Here is a 20,202-nt window from a genome sequence, read left to right on the forward strand (position 1 = left end):
GTGATCTCTTTCAGAACAAACCAAGTACACGATCCAACACCCACAGAGAAGTCAATGCAGGAAAAGGTAGATTGCAAGGTGGGTCAAGAAATAGGAGTCGTTGGTCAAGAATAGGTGGCTGTGACACTCACTCCTCAGCGGTTCAATTTTAATATATTTTTCTAAATAGCCCCAATGGAGACAATACCTCATTCTACATCCAGGAACACCAGTACTATGCAATCTATGCTCTTCTTCCTTCTCCTTGTTTTCATATCCACTTTCCCCTACATTCCTTGTACAGGCTTCTGTGTAGTTACGCTAGGCTGTTCCAGGGAGGTGGTGGTGAAGACAGATAAACGTCTCAGCTGATGTGTGTCGCTCCTCCAAGATAAAGAGCACAGATTAGTGCCCAATCTCTTGACAGCTGGCAGTTGGTCAGTACTGTTGATCACAAAGAGTGATCCGATCTTGTACAATTTCACACATTTTTGTTGCTAAATGTAAAGGTTATTTGACAGGAAAAACCATGCCTTGCCTTTGCATAAAGGGTTACTGACTCTGAGGAAAGGATCTCTGGACTTACTAACATACATACCCACCTTCAGCAGACTCAGTGTAGCCAGTTGAAAAGTGTGTTTTCCTCTGTTATCAAGATCTCAGGGGGGAATTAAACATGTTCTGGTTCAGGTGGTGAACCTTCATGATGTTTTTGTGAAGAAGTGATAGACCTGACTGTACAACCAGATCATTGACTCTGAGAGAAGAAAGAATAAGAGTAATTATTGTCGTTTGACTTAGCATACTTCTAACTGATGATGCGAATAAAACAAACGGGGTAGAACCTATGCAAGTGAACAGTATTAGAGGACCTCTGTCACCTGCAGAGAAAGAAAAGAGAAGGAAGTTTAAGCTCTGGATGTACTGTAGTTGTTGCAGTCTCTCTATTGGGGATTGTAAAGCATTAGGTAAGGGAGCAGAAATAAACCTACAGTAAAGAATCAGGCTGTATTGATAATGAGCAGGCCCGATGATGGAACAGAGTCGAAAAACGAATCCTCTCAGACTCGTCAGAGGTCTCCTGTCCAAGACAGGAGCATCCTGCATCTTTGGCCAACTTGGCAAACAACCAACAGATCTCCGTGGCACATTTGCCTATTAATGGTATCCTAATTTTACATACTGGCAGTCAAGTGAAGGTCCCTGCCTTATTGGATTCTGGAGTCAAGAGACACTTTATAGATGAAGAATATATCTGAAAACCAGATATTCCCTGTATTAAGAAAGATATTCCTGAGCCTGTTAAGGCAGTGACGGCTCTGACCTAATGTTGCGGTCTGTGCACTAGCATACTGAAGTCATGGTTATAAAAGTAGGTACGGCACATCTCAAATGTATCTGATTTGACCTTATTGGTGCACCACAATTAAACTGAACTGGGGGGCACCATGGTTAAGATTACACAACACTTTGGTATATTGGGCTATACACTCATAAGTCCAGTAATAAACAAACCTTTGTAACAAAAATTGCCTCCCTGACATTGTCAATGGAACTGAAGGTCCAGCATAATTACTTACATATGGAACTGTGCATGCTCAGGTTTCTTGAGTTGTAATCCATCCAGAATTTTATGTAGATTACCAGGTTGGTTTTTATAAGCAAAAGGTTAGTGAACTTCGGCCCCATCGCAATTACAACTGTGGCAGAGATTTACTACCAGGGCCACAATACCCTGCAGTCAGCTATACCTTGTGAGCGAACCTAAAACCTACCATCTGAAGACATATCTTGAGGAGAACTTAGTCACTAGCTGCATCCGGCCGACTCAGTCAATTGTTTCCTCTCCTCCTTTCTTTGTAACCAAGAAGGGGGTAGAGCTGCAAATTTGTAGCGATTACCATGCAATAAACAGACTAACAGTAAAAAAACGTTACCCATTACTTTTGGTACTACTACTTCTGGATCAAATTAAAAGAGCATCAATATTTAAGATATTGTATCTCCAGGACGTTTTGCATCTCGCTAGAGTCCACAGGGGATGAATGGAAGATTGTGTTAAGGACCAGGTTCGGTATATTCGAATACCACGTCATGATCTTTGGACTCTGTAATGCCCTGGCAGCCTTCCAGGTGGCTATTTAGATGTCTTCTGTATCAGCTATATAAACTATACCCTTACAGATTCTAAGCCCAAGCAGGAACACGTGAATCATGTGAGAGTGATAGTTGAGAAGCTAAAAATGGATTGTCCCTTTGTGAAATTAGAAAAGGAAAATGTTACTTACCAGTATGCATCTGTTCTTGGCATGTAGAGCTGCAGAGTTGTAGACTGTGCATAGATCGCCATCTGGTGTTGGGCTTGGATGTTTACATGTTGTTTTTGTCTTAGAGGAAGTGTTGCAGTCACAAGATTGGTGACTCTGTGAGAAGTTGGCCTGGTATATGATACTCACTAGTTAAAGTGATCACCTTGTACCATGCCAAGAAACCCTTATGGTGTGGTTGTAAGTCAACCTTTTCGGACTAGCTGCCCTAGTGGTAGCGTAGGCTAAGCAGTCTTTGAGGCTAAACTCGTGAAGCGTGTTAAGCCAGCTGTTTTACCAAATGTAACCCCCTTTTATACCAATGAAAGGACACCACACAGATATATATTCAATATATATATGTATTTATTTCTCAAAGTAACCCCTAGTCTCTTTATGAGCACAGGAGCACAAATCGTCAAACAAGATTACAGTAGAATACACAGAAGTTGCACTTTATATGGATAGGCCCTGGTGGCCGCTCGAACCATATACTAAAATAGTGGTATAAGTACCACGAACAGGAAAGGGAAAAGGCCTAGGGCCTCTAGAATCGCTGGGCCTACAAGGAGCTAACTTTAGTTAGTGACCAGGAGGTCCACGGGTGGCGTGTGCAGAGCAAATAGTCACACGCGTGCTCCCATAGGTTTCAATGGGTGCGTAAAAAGTACAAAGTTACTGCAAAAAGGATCTTCCGGATGGACTATGACCTTAAGATTGGAAACACAGACACTAGAGATGTTACTCTACACCTGGGCACCGGAGTGCCTGCTTTACCTCACCCACAGGAAGCGGGTGCATAGGTGTCGAAGTGCGTCGGGTTTCTTCTATCGGGTCACTGGAGCCTGTGGACAAAGATGCTGCAGGCGGTCGGTCCGGGAGAGATGCGGTGGATCCAAGGGTGGATCGGAGTTGTAGAAAACCTGTAAGCAGAGGGGACAGTGTTCACAGTCACTAGCCAGTGACCAGCGTGGCACCAGGTGGGTACCAGGCAATGTCGGGTGCAAACAGGAAGAAAGGTGTAGCTTGTCTCTGCAGCCACGTGGTCCCTGGAGGTCGACGACGTCCAGGAGTCGGTTCACGAGCCGTCCCATGCAGGCTCTCGCTGTCGGCGGTGTCGGCGACTTGATCGAAGCAAACAAGCCTTGGCAAAAGCAATTGTTGTGGAGAACAAGATAAGCTGATTGTTCTGACCAGCAAGGTCAGAGGGACTGCTCCTTTGGAGGGGAGCAAGGGCCAGTCTGGAGCAACCAGACCAGCGGCGTATTTCTTGAAGTTCGTCGCCAAGATGGCCACTAGCCAGCGGGTCAGCAACCGGTTAGGCGCGTCGAGTGGCAAAATGCAGAAGGGCCCCACGCAGATCGTGGAGATGCTGGAGGGCTCACCTTTGGTGAAGATGCTGCTCGGGTGTTGGGCTTCTCAGATCCCAAAGCACAACTTGGAGGGAGCCTCGGTTGTTGCGCTTGCAGCTTGTCGTCGTCGTTCCAAGATGGCTGGCTCCACGTGTCTTGGTGCCTCCACGGGTCTCCTCTTTTCAGGGACTGTGGATCGGGCGGTGAGAGGTCTGGAGGTCCAGGTCTTGTCAGTCTCTGGGCTCGGCTCCGGCGGGAGGCGGCGGCAAAGCAGACGTTGATTCGCTGGATGGTGCTTGCGTTAGCAAGGTGGTCACTCCCTGACCACAGGGGAGATTTCCTTCAGTCTTCTGTGCAGCAGAATGTCGAAGTTCCCGTCTTCTTCTTAGTTTCAAGTTGATTCCAGGATGTCTGAAGTCTTAGGACACAGCTCCTACCTTTAAGCGGATTCTAGGGGCCGGACTACCTGCTAGGTCCCTCCCTATGGGTGGGACCAGGAAGGGGGGTGGTTACACCCCCAATCCTTTGTCCAGCTCGCCCCAGGCCCGGGACTGGTGTGCCCCAGGACCGGTTTGAACTGGCATATGCACCGAGGCTCCTTGTGAGCCACAGGCATGTCTGGTTTCTTTCAAGCCCTACCTGACCAATACACAAAATCCTGTCTGGGGTGGAGCACGCACCTCCCCTGGCAGGAAACCCTTTGTCCACACCTCCCAAGCTGGAAGGACTCCCAGCAGCAGGAGGGCAGACTTGTGTCTGTGGTGGCAGCATCCATTTTGTGGAGCTGAGGCTATGTCTGATTTTACCCGGGTTTCAGGTACTGTACATGTCGTGTCCCTCTAGAAGGGTGGAATGCTAACCCCGTCGCCAGAATTGGCGAGGGGTTAGTATTCCAATTCGTATGACACCTTACTCGACATGTTTTGATAAAGCCAAACCAAAGATAGCATTTAACCGCGAGGTTCATAATGCACTTAAGAGTATATGGTATGACGATATCTGGAAACAGTAGAAGGAAGTTGTTCCGACCACTGCAGACAGGCTCAGCTCATGCCAGAGCACCATCTCACATGGAACCAAGCACTCTGCCTTCAGGATTGGTAAGGCCTGCCATAGGAGTAACTTATAGGTTAACATGTGTCCCATTTAAGGTTAGGTATAGGTATACTACACCTAAGTAAGAGGTGGTTACACCAACTTACCCCAGCTGAGTGATCAGCCAGTTGTGTCAAATTTGTTAGGCCAAGCCTGGGGTGGCATAATACATGCTTCAGCCCCTGGCAGGCCTTAGATACACCAATGCCCTGGGTACCTAGTGTACACTGGCACAGGGGCCCACAGGGTGATCCACTTCCAATTGGTTATGCACCTAGGGTGCATAGTGTAAATTTAGTAGAGAGAACAGCAGGCTGGGGGTCTGATTGGCAGGCCCACAGCCTCAATATGTCAAAAACCAGTGAAGCAAAAAGCAAAAATTTGGGGTGACCATAGGATAGCAGACCCTACTCTCCTACACAACCCCCCCCCCCCAAACGCAGGGACATTGAACTAGCCTTGACCAGTCTCGTCTTCATGTCCTAAGTGGAAGTACCTGGAGAGACCATCTGCATTCCCATGGTCAGCACCTGGCCGGTGCTCCACTGTAAAGTCCATCCCCTGTAGGGAAATGGACCACCTAAGCAGTTTGGGGTTTTCACCCTTCATCTGATTTAGCCACAAGAGGGGCTTATGGTCGGTCTGAATCTTGAAGTGAGTGCCAAACAAGTATGGCCTCAGCTTCTTCAGGACACACCACAGCAAAGGCCTCCCTCTCAATAGCTGACCAGTTCTTCTCTCTGGGGGTCAACCTTCTGCTAATAAAAGCAATGGGTTGGTCTTGACCATCTACATTAAGTTGTGACAGCACAGCTCCCACACCCAACTCAGAAGCATCTGTTTGGACAATAAACTCTTTGGAGTAGTCAGGACTTTTCAGGATATGTGCAGAGCACATGGCCTCCTTCAGGTCATAAAATGCCTTTTGACAGCTTACTGTCCACTGAACCTTTTTGGGCATCTTTTTGGATGTCAGATCATTAAGAGGAGTCACAATGGACCCATAGTTCTTAACAAACTTCCTGTAGTACCCAGTCAAGCCCAAGAAAGCTTGAACTTGAGTCTGGGTGGTTGGAGGGGACCAGTCCTTGATGGATTGTATCTTACTCTCCAGTGGTTGAACTTGGCCTCCACCTACAAGGTGGCCCAAATATACAACCTTACTCTGCCCTATCTGGCACTTAGTGGCCTTGATAGTGAGGCCTGCCCTTTGCAGAGCCTCAAGAGCCTTCTTCAGGTGGATCAGGTGATCCTCCCAGGTGGAGCTAAAGACAGCAATGTCATCAAGATATGCTGCGCAAAAGTCATCCAACCCAGTAAGGACTCGGTTCACCAGCCTTTGGAAGGTGGCAGGTGCATTCTTCAGACCAAAGGGCATCACCACAAACTGGTAGTGCCCACCTGGGGTTGAGAATGCTGTTTTGGCCTTAGACTCCTCAGCTAATCTGATTTGCCAATAGCCAGCTGTCAAGTCAAATGTGCTCAAAAACTTTGCAGAAGCTAGTTTGTCTATGAGCTCATCTGCCCTTGGAATAGGGTGTGCATCTGTCCTGGTGACAGCATTGAGTCCTCTGTAATCCACACAGAACCTCATCTCTCTCTTACCATCTTTGGTGTGAGGTTTGGGGACCAGAACCACTGGGCTAGCCCAGGGGCTCTCTGAGGGTTCAATGACACCTAATTCCAGCATTTTATGTACCTCAGCCTTTATACAGTCCCTGACGTGGTCAGGTTGTCTGTAAAGCTTGTTCTTTACAGGCAGACTGTCACCAGTGTCCACCACATGGGTACACCAGTCAGTTTGGCTAGGTATTAGGGAAAACAGATGTTGCAATGATTGTAGAACTTGTCTACATTCAGTCTGCTGATGGGCAGTGAGGTTGCCTCCAAGGGTCACTCCTTCAACTGAGCCATCTTCAGGGTTCTGAGACAACAGGTCTGGGAGAGGGTCACTCTCTTCCTCCTGTCCCTCATCTGTAGCCATGAGCAAGCCCATGTCTGCCCTGTCAACATATGCTTTTAACCTGTTAACATGGAGTACCCTGTGGGGACTCCTGGGAGTTCCTAGGTCCACCAAGTAGGTGACCTCTCCCTTCTTTTCCAGGATTGTATGGGGTCCAGACCATTTGTCTTGGAGTGCTGCTGGGGCCACTGGCTCCAACACCCATACCTTCTGTCCTGGCTGAAACTCAACCAAGACAGCCTTTTGTTCATGCCAAGCTTTCTGTAAGGCCTGGCTTGCCTCAAGGTTTTTGGATGCCTTCTCCATATACTCAGCCATCCTGGAGCGGAGACCAAGTACATAGTCCACTATGTCTTGTTTAGGCTTTTTGAGAGGTAACTCCCATCCTTCCTTCACTAAACACAGTGGGCCTCTTACAGGGTGCCCAAACAACAATTCAAAGGGGCTGTAGCCAACCCCCTTTTGTGGGACCTCTCTGTAAGCAAACAGAAGGCAGGGTAGAAGGATGTCCCATCTTCGCCTGAGCTTTTCAGGTAATCCTTTGATCATACCCTTTAGGGTCTTGTTGAATCTCTCAACAAGCCCATTGCATTGTGGGTGATAAGGAGTGGTGAACTTGTAGTTGACACCACATTCCTTCCACATAGCTGTCAAGTATCCTGACATGAAGTTGGTACCTCTGTCAGAAACTACCTCCTTAGGAAACCCCACTCTGGAGAATACTCCCAGCAGGGCCCTGGCCACAACAGGTGCTGTAGTGGTCCTAAGGGGAATTGCCTCTGGATACCTGGTGGCATGATCCACTACCACCAGTATAAATCTGTGCCCAGATGCAGTGGGAGGATCCATGGGACCCACTATATCTATTCCCACTCTTTCAAAGGGGACCCCCACCACAGGTAGTGGTATTAGGGGGGCCTTTGTTGTGCCACCTGACTTGCCACTGGCTTGGCAGGTCACACAGGAGCGACAAAACTCCTTGGTATCTTCATTCATGTGAGGCCAGTGAAAGTGAGGGACAAGCCTGTCCCAAGTCTTGTTCTGGCCTAAGTGTCCTGCTAAAGGAATATCATGGGCCAAGGTAAGAAGGAAGCCCCTAAATTGCAGAGGTATAACCAACCTCCTGGTTGCACCAGGCTTGGGGTCTCTAGCCTCTGAATAAAGGAGCCCTTCATCCCAATACACTTTATGGGTACCTTGAGCATTCCCAGCAGCCTCAGCAGCAGCCAGCTGTCTGAGGGGTTCAAGAGAGGGACAGGATAACTGAGCCTGCCTCAAGTCAGCCCTTGAAGGTCCCCCTGTCCCCAGAAACTCAACCTGATCAGGTTCAAGTTCTTCAGGGACAGTTCCTTCAGGGTCCTCTAGATCAGCTTCCTGGGAAGGTTGATCATCACCCTGAGGCAGGGGGGAAGGCACAGCCTTGACCCTCCTGTTCTTCTTCTTGGTAGGTGCTTGGTCCATTGTTCCAGGATCCAAGACCTGAGGTTCAGTGAGGCACTTTTTGGCCTGTGACCTGGTCACAGCAAGGACATGTGATGATATACCTAACTTCTCTGCATGAGTCCTGTACTCCACTTCTGACCATAGAGAACTCTCTAGGTCATTGCCCAACAAACATTCTACTGGGAGGTCTGCACTAACCACAACCCTTTTGAGGCCAGTTACCCCTCCCCATGAGAAGTTAACAACTGCCACACTATGTGAAGTAGTGGCATTGCTGGCATTGGTCACCAGGTAATTCTCACCTGGTATGTACTGTCCAGGGTCCACAAAGCCTGGTGTCACCATAGTGACACTGGCACATGTGTCCCTGTAGGCTTGAGCCACTTTTTCATTAATTAAAGGAGTCTGTCTGTACTTGCCCAGGTTACTGGGGCTCACAGTCAGGGACAAATCAATGTCCCCATCACAGATCAAGACTGCCTGTGTCAGGGTTCTGTCTAAGTCAGAATCTCCTTCAGCTCCCATAGTGATTCCCACTACACCCTTTGTCTGGGGACCAACACTGCTAACAGTAGTACTGGGAGCAGGTGCCTTAGGGGCAACAGTGTTGGGGGCTCCACCCTTCTTACAATCACTAGTCCAGTGAGTTGTATTCTTGCAATGATTGCACCAGGGTTTCTTTTGACCTTCTTTCTTCTTTCCCTTAGTTTGTTGTTGGGACCCACCCTCCTTAGCAGTAGTTTGGGGCCCTGTTGAAGACTTCTGGTCTTTAGATTTCTGATCTCCACCCTTTTGGTCTTTTTTCTTCTGATCACCCCCTTGGCCCTGGTTCTGGTTCTTTTGCTTAACCCTGGTTCTGACCCATTTGTCTGCCTTCTTTCCCAATTCTTGGGGAGAGGTCAGATCTGAGTCAACCAAGTGTTGATGCAGTTGCTGGTTTTGACAGTTATTTAAAATCTGTTCTCTCATCATCAAATTATACAATCCTTTAAATCAGATACCTTACTTCCCAGCAACCAACCCTCCAAAGCCTTAGTGGCACATTCAATGTATTCAGACCAGTCCTGAGTCTGTGTCTTCTGGGTGTCTCTGAACATTAACCTGTACTGTTCAGTGGTTAAGCCTAACCCATCAACTAGGACACTCTTCAGGACTCTGTAATTTCTGACATCCTCTTCTCTAGTAGTGAGGAGTCTGTCTCTGCCTCTTCCTTCAAAGGAGAGCCAGAGGATTGCTGCCCACTGGTCTTCAGGAACCTGCTGCACTTTGCAGGCTCTCTCAAGAGCAGTCATCCATTTGTGGATGTCGTCCCCACTTTTGTAGGGGGGCACAACCTTAGACAGGTTCCTATTGTCAAAGACCCTATTTTTGTCCTTAGGGACAATGCTGCCACCAGTGGGTATAGACCCACTCTCTCTAGGTTGCCTAGCCTTGTTCAGTTTTTCTTCCATCAGGGCTACCTCTAGCTCCTGCTTCCTGATCCTCAGCTGGGCTTCCTGCATTCTGGCCTCATGTTCCCTCCTCTGAGGGGTGGTCATCCTCCTCCTGGAGTGACCTTGAGAGCCTCTAGAGGCATGAGAAGCATTAGAGTCACCTGAGCGATTCCTTTGCCTCCCAAGCCCCTGGTTAAGTCCACTGGGGAGATCCAATGGTATGATCCCATTGTCAGTCCCCAATAGCCTTAGTTTAGCTGGGCCAAGTATAACACTTGGCACTGGGCTAGTTCTCCCTTCATCCTCACTACTTTCTGTATCCTCACCACTTTCCTCCTCTGTAGTATGATTCTCATCTAAGGGATGGCTATTGGAAAGGGGTACTTCAGTAGCATCTTCAGAAGGGGGGCCTCCTGTTCCTGTCCCTAAGGGGCCTAACTGGGAGGCTTTCCTGAGAGCTTTCTGATCTTCATCAGCCTGTAAAAGCTCTCTGAGTTCAGCAGAAGTAGGATTCTTGGGCTGTTTAAGGCCCCTGATATTTGCCAACTGCCTGAGCTCATTTTGATTAAGGGTAGCAAAGATGGATGGTGCCCTCTGGGGTCACTCTCAACAGAGATGGGTACAGTGGACCCCTCTGCCCCAGCCATTGCTCTTAAGTGTGGGTGGATGTGTTGCAATCTACCTACACTTGGGTTTACCTACTAAACCTATCTAGTAGTTGTAGTCAGGGTGTGCTACTCCCTTTGCTCTACAACAACTAAGTTCAGTAGAACTTAAGTATATCTAATCTTGTTTTATATGTACCTACAGGTACCTATGTGATCTTTCAATTGGTAACCAAGAGATTACAATGGTAAAACACAGCAAGCTCAAATCCAACCGCTGCTCACCAATGTGAGAAGTTGGCCTGGTATATGATGCTCACTAGTTAAAGTGATCACCTTGTACCATGCCAAGCAACCCTTATGGTGTGGTTGTAAGTCAACCTTTTCGGACTAGCTGTCCTAGTGGTAGCGTAGGCTAAGCAGTCTTTGAGGCTAAACTCGTGAAGCGTGTTAAGCCAGCTGTTTTACCATATGTAACCCCCTTTTATACCAATGAAAGGACACCACACAGATATATATTCAAAATATATATGTATTTATTTCTCAAAGTAACCCCTAGTCTCTTTATGAGCACAGGAGCACAAATCGTCAAACAAGATTACAGTAGAATACACAGAAGTTGCACTTTATATGGATAGGCCCTGGTGGCCGCTCGAACCATATACTAAAATAGTGGTATAAGTACCACGAACAGGAAAGGGAAAAGGCCTAGGGCCTCTAGAATCGCTGGGCCTACAAGGAGCTAACTTTAGTTAGTGACCAGGAGGTCCACGGGTGGCGTGTGCAGAGCAAATAGTCACACGTGTGCTCCCATAGGTTTCAATGGGTGCGTAAAAATTACAAAGTTACTGCAAAAAGGATCTTCCGGATGGACTATGACCTTAAGATTGGAAACACAGACACTAGAGATGTTACTCTACACCTGGGCACCGGAGTGCCAGCTTTACCTCACCCACAGGAAGCGGGTGCATAGGTGTCGAAGTGCGTCAGGTTTCTTCTATCGGGTCACTGGAGCCTGTGGACAAAGATGCTGCAGGCGGTCGGTCCGGGAGAGATGCGGTGGATCCAAGGGTGGATCGGAGTTGTAGAAAACCTGTAAGCAGAGGGGACAGTGTTCACAGTCACTAGCCAGTGACCAGCGTGGCACCAGGTGGGTACCAGGCAATGTCGGGTGCAAACAGGAAGAAAGGTGTAGCTTGTCTCTGCAGCCACGTGGTCCCTGGAGGTCGACGACGTCCAGGAGTCAGTTCACGAGCTTTCCCACCTAGGCTCTCGCAGTCGGCGGTGTCGGCGACTTGATCGAAGCAAACAAGCCTTGGCAAAAGCAATTGTTGTGGAGAACAAGATAAGCTGATTGTTCTGACCAGCAAGGTCAGAGGGACTGCTCCTTTGTAGGGGAGCAAGGGCCAGTCTGGAGCAACCAGACCAGCGGTGTATTTCTTGAAGTTCGTCGCCAAGATGGTCACTAGCCAGCGGGCCAGCAACCGGTTAGGCGCGTCGAGTGGCAAAATGCAGAAGGGCCCCACGCAGATCATGGAGATGCTGGAGGGCTCACCTTTGGTGCAGATGCTGCTCGGGTGTTGGGCTTCTCAGATCCCAAAGCACAACTTGGAGGGAGCCTCGGTTGTTGCGCTTGCAGCTTGTCGTCGTTGTTCCAAGATGGCTGGCTCCACGTGTCTCGGTGCCTCCACGGGTCTCCTCTTTTCAGGGACTGTGGATCGGGCGGTGAGAGGTCTGGAGGTCCAGGTCTTGTCAGTCTCTGGGCTCGGGCTCCGGCGGGAGGCGGCGGCAAAGCAGACGTTGATTCGCTGGATGGTGCTTGCGTTAGCAAGGTGGTCACTCCCTGACCACAGGGGAGATTTCCTTCAGTCTTCTGTGCAGCAGAATGTCGAAGTTCCCGTCTTCTTCTTAGTTTCAAGTTAATTCCAGGATGTCTGAAGTCTTAGGACACAGCTCCTACCTTTAAGCGGATTCTAGGGGCCGGACTACCTGCTAGGTCCCTCCCTATGGGTGGGACCAGGAAGGGGGGTGGTTACACCCCCAATCCTTTGTCCAGCTCGCCCCAGGCCCGGGACTGGTGTGCCCCAGGACCGGTTTGAACTGGCATATGCACCGAGGCTCCTTGTGAGCCACAGGCATGTCTGGTTTCTTTCAAGCCCTACCTGACCAATACACAAAATCCTGTCTGGGGTGGAGCACGCACCTCCCCTGGCAGGAAACCCTTTGTCCACACCTCCCAAGCTGGAAGGACTCCCAGCAGCAGGAGGGCAGACTTGTGTCTGTGGTGGCAGCATCCATTTTGTGGAGCTGAGGCTATGTCTGATTTTACCCGGGTTTCAGGTACTGTACATGTCGTGTCCCTCTAGAAGGGTGGAATGCTAACCCCGTCGCCAGAATTGGCGAGGGGTTAGTATTCCAATTCGTATGACACCTTACTCGACATGTTTTGATAAAGCCAAACCAAAGATAGCATTTAACCGCGAGGTTCATAATGCACTTAAGAGTATATGGTATGACGATATCTGGAAACAGTAGAAGGAAGTTGTTCCGACCACTGCAGACAGGCTCAGCTCATGCCAGAGCGCCATCTCACATGGAACCAAGCACTCTGCCTTCAGGATTGTTAAGGCCTGCCATAGGAGTGACTTATAGCTTAACATGTGTCCCATTTAAGGTTAGGTATAGGTATACTACACCTAAGTAAGAGGTGGTTACACAAACTTACCCCAGCTGAGTGATCAGCCAGTTGTGTCAAATTTGTTAGGCCAAGCCTGGGGTGGCATAATACATGCTTCAGCCCCTGGCAGGCCTTAGATACACCAATGCCCTGGGTACCTAGTGTACACTGGCACAGGGGCTCACAGGGTGATCCACTTCTAATTGGTTATGCACCTAGGGTGCATAGTGTAAATTTAGTAGAGAGAACAGCAGGCTGGGGGTCTGATTGGCAGGCCCACAGCCTCAATATGTCAAAAACCAGTGAAGCAAAAAGCAAAAATTTGGGGTGACCATAGGATAGCAGACCCTACTCTCCTACAGACTCCTTCAGGGAATAATGCGCATGGGTATCGGCTCCATCGTTAGATTGTTTTTGTCACGTAGGTTTAGATGGAGTAGTGAGAAGTAGAAAGATGTCCATGCGTGATGTATCTAAATAAGATAATACTGGAACAGATAGAGGTATCTGGGCAGGCAGGTGGACGTGTCCATCTCTGCAGCTCTACATGCCAAGAACAGATGCATACTGGTAAGTAGCATTTTCGGTTTGAGACATATGCGCTGCAGATTGTACACTGTGCGTAGACTACACAGCAGTCACATCCTTAGCGTTGGCTACCTGTATCTGTTGCAGTAGTTTGAAATAGTGTTTTTAATACAGCCTGGCCCACACTAGCTTGTTGTTTTGCTTGCACATCTACACAATACTGTTTTGTGAAAGTGTGTGGTGTAGCCCAAGTTGCTGCTTTACATATGTCATCTAGGGGAATGTACCCTAAGAATGCCATAGAAGCCCCTAGTTTGCGTGTAGAATGAGCTCCAGGGGAAATGGTTAATGTTCGCTTAGCTTTAAGGCAGCTTATTTGTATGCTTTTTACAATCCACCTTGCAGTTCCTGTTTTGGATATAGGATTGCCCTTATTAGGTGGGTAAAAAGCCACGAAAAGTTGTTTGGTTTTCCTAAAGGATTTTGTTCTTTCAATGTAGTAGCGTATCGCTCTTAACATTTAAGGTGTGTAGAGCTCTTTCTGCCACTGAGTCTGGTTGAGGGAAAAATACTGGTAGTTCAACAGACTGGTTGAGATGGAAGGCAGATGCTACTTTGGGTAAAACATTTGGGTTTGTTCTAAGAACCACATTGTTATGATGGATTTGTAAAAATGGTTCTTGTATGGTTAATGCCTGGAGTTCACTCACTCTTCTGAGAGATGTGATAGCGACCAAAAAGGCTACTTTCCAAGTGAGGAACTGTAGTTTACACTTGTGGAGAGGTTTAAAAGGAGGACCCATTAGTCTGGTAAGGACTACATTGAGAGTCCACACCGGAGAGTATGGAGCTCTTGGTGGAATTATTCTTTTAAGTCCTTCCATAAAAGCTTTGATAGCGGAACTATAAACAAAGACAAATGTTGTCTGTTTTGTAGGTAGGCCGCTATGGCAGCTAGAAGTAACCTTATAGATGTATACGCTAGGTTACATTGTTGTAGATGCAAGAGGTAACACATGATGTTCTGAATGGAAGCATCTAGTGGGTTGATATTGTTGTGCGAGCAATAAATGACAAATCTCTTCCATTTTGCTGCATATCATGCTCTTGTGGTAGGATGTCTAGCTTCTTTGATAATGTTCATACAGTCTGGCAGGAGATTAAGGTAGCCAAACTCTAAGATTTCAGGAGCCAGATCGTAAGGTTGAGCTGATTGGGATCTGGGTGCCTTACCGCTACATGGTTCTGAGTGAGAAGCTTGGGTGAGGGGTGAAGTGTTTGATGTGGTATTACTGATAGTTCCAACAGAGTTGTGAACCATGGTTGTCTTGCCCAAGTTGGAGCAACTAGGATCATTGTGAGGGAATGTTGTTAGAGTTTCCTCACCAGTAATGGAATGAGTAGGAGAGGCGAAAAAGCGTAAGCAAATTTGCCTGACAAGTTAATCCATAGCTCATTGCCTTTGGACAATGGGTGTGGATACCTGGATGCGAAGCTTGGGCATTTTGCGTTTTGGTGTGTGGAAAACAGATCTTTTTCTGGGTGTCCCCACATGTGAAAGTATCTTCTGCGGAATGGCCCATCTCCAAATGTTTTGCGCTAGATGGGATAACTGGAGAGTGTGTGTACCCCCTTGCTTTTGTATGTAATACATTGCTGTCATGTACGGATCAGAACAGCCTTCCCTAGCAGGTGCAGTTGAATAGATTTTAACGCTAGGGAGATTGCTAACAATTCCAGGTAGTTGATGTGAAATTGTTTTTTGGAGGGGTCCAAACACCTTGAACGGTGTGGGTTTGAAGATGTGCTCCCCAACCGGTGAGTCCGTTGTTAGTACTATCTATGGGACTGGTTCGAGGAACGACCGCCCTTTGAAAAGGTTTTGTGTGGTCCACCACTTCAGAGAGCGATGGGTGCGGTAGTCCACCAACACCAGATCTGTTAGCTGACCTTGAGCCTGGTTCCACTGACGTGCTAGACACTCTTGTAATGGACGCATTTGTAGTCTTGCATGAGGAACGAGGAAAATGCAAGAGGCCATCATCCCTATTAGTTGCATGAACACTCTTGCTGGTAGTGAGTGTTGAGTGTTGAGTTGAGCTGGGTTGGGATATGCTAGGGCTTTGGAGTATTTACTGTAGCTCCTAGATATTGTTGTATTCTGGAGGGTTGGAGATGGAATTTGCTCAGATTTATTGTCACTCGTCCAGATAAGGGAAGACATTAATTTGTTGTCTTCTGAGATGGGCTGCAACCACTGCGAGGCACTTGGTGAAAACCCTGGGTGCTGTGGTGACTCGGAATGGGAGAACTTTGAACTGGTAGTGTTGACCTTCTGCCACAAATCTGAGATATTTCCTGTGAGCGTGATGAATGGGAATGTGGAAGTAGGCGTCCTTTAGATCCAGGGTGGGGAGAAAGTTGCCTTGGTGCAGTAGCTGAAGCACTTGTTGTAAAGTGATCATGTGGAAATGGTCTGATTAAATGTAAAAGTGAGCGGTCTGAGGTCCAGTATTGGTCTGAGAGTGCCGTCCTTTTTTGGGATTAGAAAATAGAGGGAATAGACCCCTGTGCCCTGATGAGGTACATGAACTGGCTCTATTGCATGTTTTTGTAACATTGCTAAAACCTCTTGTTTGAGGAGCGTCAGATGTTCTGATGACATTGGACGCTGTTTGGGAGGAATGTTCGCAGGAGTAGAAGTAAGTTCCAGGCAATAACCATATTGGATAATTTGTCTTACCCACTTGTCTGTTGTGATGGAATTCCAGACAGGCAGGAACCGTGAGAGACGTCCCCCGACAGGAGTGGGAGGATCGGAAGGAAGCGCAGGGAAGTCACTGTTTGGTATTAGGGGAGTTGCGGGTGTCATTACCCCTGCCTCTACCCTTGTTGTTGTTCCCCCTGTAACCTCCTCTATTGTATCCCCTGGAAAAGGAGCCCTGGTTGGGACTTTTATAGGATGAGGACTGGTGTTCTGGCGTATTTGTTTTGGAACCTGATCTATAGAAAGAGCGACAAAGGGAGCCTCTAGCAGATGGTGACTGTAGGGCTCCGATAGACTTAGCAGTCTCCGTGTCCTTTTTAATCATTGCTAATGATGTGTTCATTGCGGGGCCAAAGAGGTGCTCCTGGTCAAAAGGTTGATTAAGGATGGTATTTTAGACCTCTTTTAAACCCAGATACCCTGAGCCAGGCATGCCTGTGTAGCAAAACACTGGTATTTATTGCGCGGGACGCAGTGTCTGCTGCGTCAAGTGCGCATTTGATGGATGCATTGGTTATTAGTTTGCCTTCCTGTATAAGGTCATTGGCTTTGTCCTTATATTCTTGAGGTAGGTCTTGAATGAGTTTTTCCAGCTCATCATAGTGGGCCCTATCTTACCTTGCCAGAAGGGCTTGTGTGTTAGCTATTTACCATGAGTTTGCAGCTTGAGTTGTCATACGTTTACCAGACGCGTCTATTAACTTAGACTCTTTGTCAGGAGGTGGTTTGTCACCTGACCCCTGAGAGTTTGCCCTTTTGCGTGCATTGGCTACAACCAGTGAATCTAAGGGAAGTTGACCTTTGATGTATATAGGGTCAGTGGGAGCTGCTTTGTATTTCTTATCTATTCTGGGGTTAAGAACTCTAGCTCTAACTGGATCTTTGAACACCTCAGGAGCGTGTCTAATAAGACCTTTTAACGTGGGCAAGACATGAGTAGATTTTTATGGTTGGTCAAAAGTTTCCAGCAGAAAATCCTCTTCTACAGGATCTGAATGTAATTTGACCTTATGGCCCACGGCCCTATTGATTAACTGGGCAAAACCCACATTGTCATGTGGCCGAGATGGTTTTGTGTGGTAGAAATCTGGATTATTTAGATCAGGATCAGTACTATAGTCATGTGATGGGTCTGGTTCCTGTGGTGGGTCATCAGGATGCTCAGTATCAACTGGTACTAGGTCTTCACACTCCTGACCACCTGCATCGTCACTATCCTCTGGTTGTGGAGAATGTGGGGGAGAAATTAGTATATTAGGGTTAACTGGTGGAGGAGGTGAAGGTGGTGGTGAAGTATTAGTGGTCATGTGTACTTTCTTTGGAGGAACTGGAGAGTGTGGCAAATGTTCTGGTTTCCTCTTTGTGGGTAGCTTGTTAGCTATATGACCAGTCTTTGGATGAATAAAGATGGTATATTGTTTCGGATCGGGAAAGAAAAGTTCTTCGGGATCAATAATTTTCTTCGGTGTCGAAGATTTCTCTTTGGAAACTGTTCTTGGCTGTTTAGGGACAGTGTCCGGGACTGCAGCCTTCGGAGAAGGTTGTTTCGGCTCCGGAGGCGTTTTTTTAGGAGGCTTAGATGTATGAGCTTTGTCCATTAATGTTTTCGGCTTCAAAGTTTTCGGTGCTGGAGTCTTATCTGTTTGCTTCGGAGCCGAAGTCTTCTCTGTCTGGTTCGGTGCAGAGGTCTTATCCGGCTGCTTCGTGCCGGTACTTTATCGGACTGTTTCGGCGCCGATGATTTATCCGGATGCCTATGTGCCGAGGAATCTTTTGTCGATTTTGGTGCTGAATGTTTTTTCGGTGCTGGCGGAGGAGGGCGCGGCAGCTTGGACGACTGAGCTTTCAGTGCCAAAGATGGCTTTTCGGGACCGGGTGGTTGGCTCAAGCCGGAAGGCTTTTTTTTGTCCTTCAGTGCCGGGCCCGTAGGCAGGGTGCTAGATGTTTTTATACGTGGTGGACCTGAGCCCAGAGGTGAAGGTATCACCGGAGCTGTTGGTATGGGCTTGGATGGGGCGAGGGTATCAGTACTCCCATCCCTTTGAGCCGGGGTGATGTCGTCCTCGGCGTCTGAGACATCTACTTCGGAGTCCGGGACCTGTTCTTCCTGTTCTGGTTTCGGAAGGCTATTGGGACCTGGATGGAAGATGTCCGGAATGGAACTTGTGCCTCGGGACATCTCGTAGAATAATCACAGGAGTTATACCCATAGACCCAACTGAGATTGGGTAAATACTTGTAAAAGCGACAATATCTCAGCAGGATGTACTGAATTATTTAGAAAGGTATGTACAAGACATTACAAGGAACACAAGAGAGGAAACTTAAAGTTGTTCTTTCAAAGCGCCCATAGGCGTCATATATTTGGCAGATCAAAAAAATGTTTTTGCAGTAATAAGAGCACAACAGGGTATAAATACTCTGGCAACCCTAGTGAAAGTGTACAAAGTGCTCGTGCTAGTGAAACAACGGCGCTAGTGACAACGTGAAAAACCACAACAGACGGCGCAAGAAGGCAATATATACAATACAAGGTCCATATAACAATTTACTCGATAGTATAATTGGTATTTTCCTTAGTTTCAATGAACCAGGTTTGTGTGCGCCAAGAACGTTTAGGCTGGTGGATAATGGTCGTGGCGTCGAGCTAGACGATCCCGGATGGTCTTCTTGGACTTGAAGGACAGACAAGCTTCACAATCGTCCTCTCGATGTTCTGGAGAGAGGCACATATTACAAACAGGATGGAGGTCCGAGTGTGGGAACTTAGCACCAAACTGTGGACTTTTTTAAATGGAGTCCGTTCCATCGACTTCCGTCTTCACCAGCGCGGGTAGGCCCAGTCGAAGTCCGCAGGCATCAAAGTTTAATGGAAAGTTGACTAGGGTGTGCGTCGAAGGCACGCAATCGAGACAATACCGTAGGTTAACTGTGATTGCGTGTCAAAAGGGGGTTCGATAACGACACCGACCCGCAGCAAGTCACATCCAAACCCGATGGCGGAAAAAACAATCTAACGATGGAGCCGATGCCTATGCGCATTGTCCACTGAAGGAGTCACCGGTCTTGTGACTACAACACTTCTTCAAAGACAAAAACTACTTGCATACATCCGAGCCCAACACCAGATGGCGATCTATGCACAGGGTACAATCTGCAGCTCATATGCCTCGGACATTCCTCTTTCACGCAAATAGGATGGATTTTTTAGGCTATGTCATCAGTACAAAAGGAATCTGGATGGATGATAAGGTGAAAGCAATAGAACAATGACCTTCACCAATTAACATAAAGGGGTTACAAAGCATTTCAGGATTCACAAACTTTTACAGACAATTCTTTAGAGACTGTGGGCCCAATTTATAATTAGGCGACAGATTAATATCTGCCGGTGTAGTTGAGGAATTAAAATCCATCAGACCAAGACTACTCTGCTTGCCAAATTTAGCAATTGCAACCAAGCTGGCAGTCATTTCTAACGCATTGGTAGGAATCTGTTTTTTTTTTTAAGTTTGGTGCATGGCTCCCTAAAGATTACACAGCTGTCCATCAAACTGTTTCTTTTTTCTTTTCAAAAAGAAAATCCCAAAGCAGTATTTCTTTTTAAACTACAACAGAAAATGCTCCTATCACCTTGGGAGTTATTTCACATGGTAGTGGGAGTATTTAGCAGCTATCACTGACCATTTCCGACAGAATTTTCCTGGGGGTGATTGGCAGTGAAAACTAACCTCTAGTGCGACTATCTAAATTAGGTGGGCGGAGTTAAAGGTCTGCCTCCGATGGGCCTTACTCCATAGGGCTGTTGAAGGGATTTAATCACAGTGGAGACAAAGTAGTTTCCGCTGTGGTTAAAACAAATATCCACTCACATATAACTATGGCCAGAAGAGCACAGTCCTGGAAGTATGGCTACTCCATCTAAATTGCGATGGAGTATCCATACCAACAACATCTAAATCAGGCCCTTTTCCTCCATAGTATATCCCATGTCCCATCTGCTGTGTAAAGGCATGTCTTTTAAGTGGACCGCAGTAGCTAAAGCAGCTCTCAC

The 20,202-nt window shown here is 47.5% G+C and overlaps 1 protein-coding gene across 27 annotated transcripts in view; it reads right to left on the reverse strand.

Annotated features, from left to right (window-relative positions):
* LOC146813293 (uncharacterized) overlaps window positions 1-20,202 on the reverse strand; it is a 455,769-nt gene that overhangs the window by 82,506 nt on the left and 353,061 nt on the right. The gene's annotated exons all lie outside the window — the stretch shown is intronic.

Source organism: Triturus cristatus, chromosome 7 (assembly GCF_964204655.1).
Source record: "Triturus cristatus chromosome 7, aTriCri1.1, whole genome shotgun sequence".
NCBI classification, from domain to species: domain Eukaryota; kingdom Metazoa; phylum Chordata; class Amphibia; order Caudata; family Salamandridae; genus Triturus; species Triturus cristatus.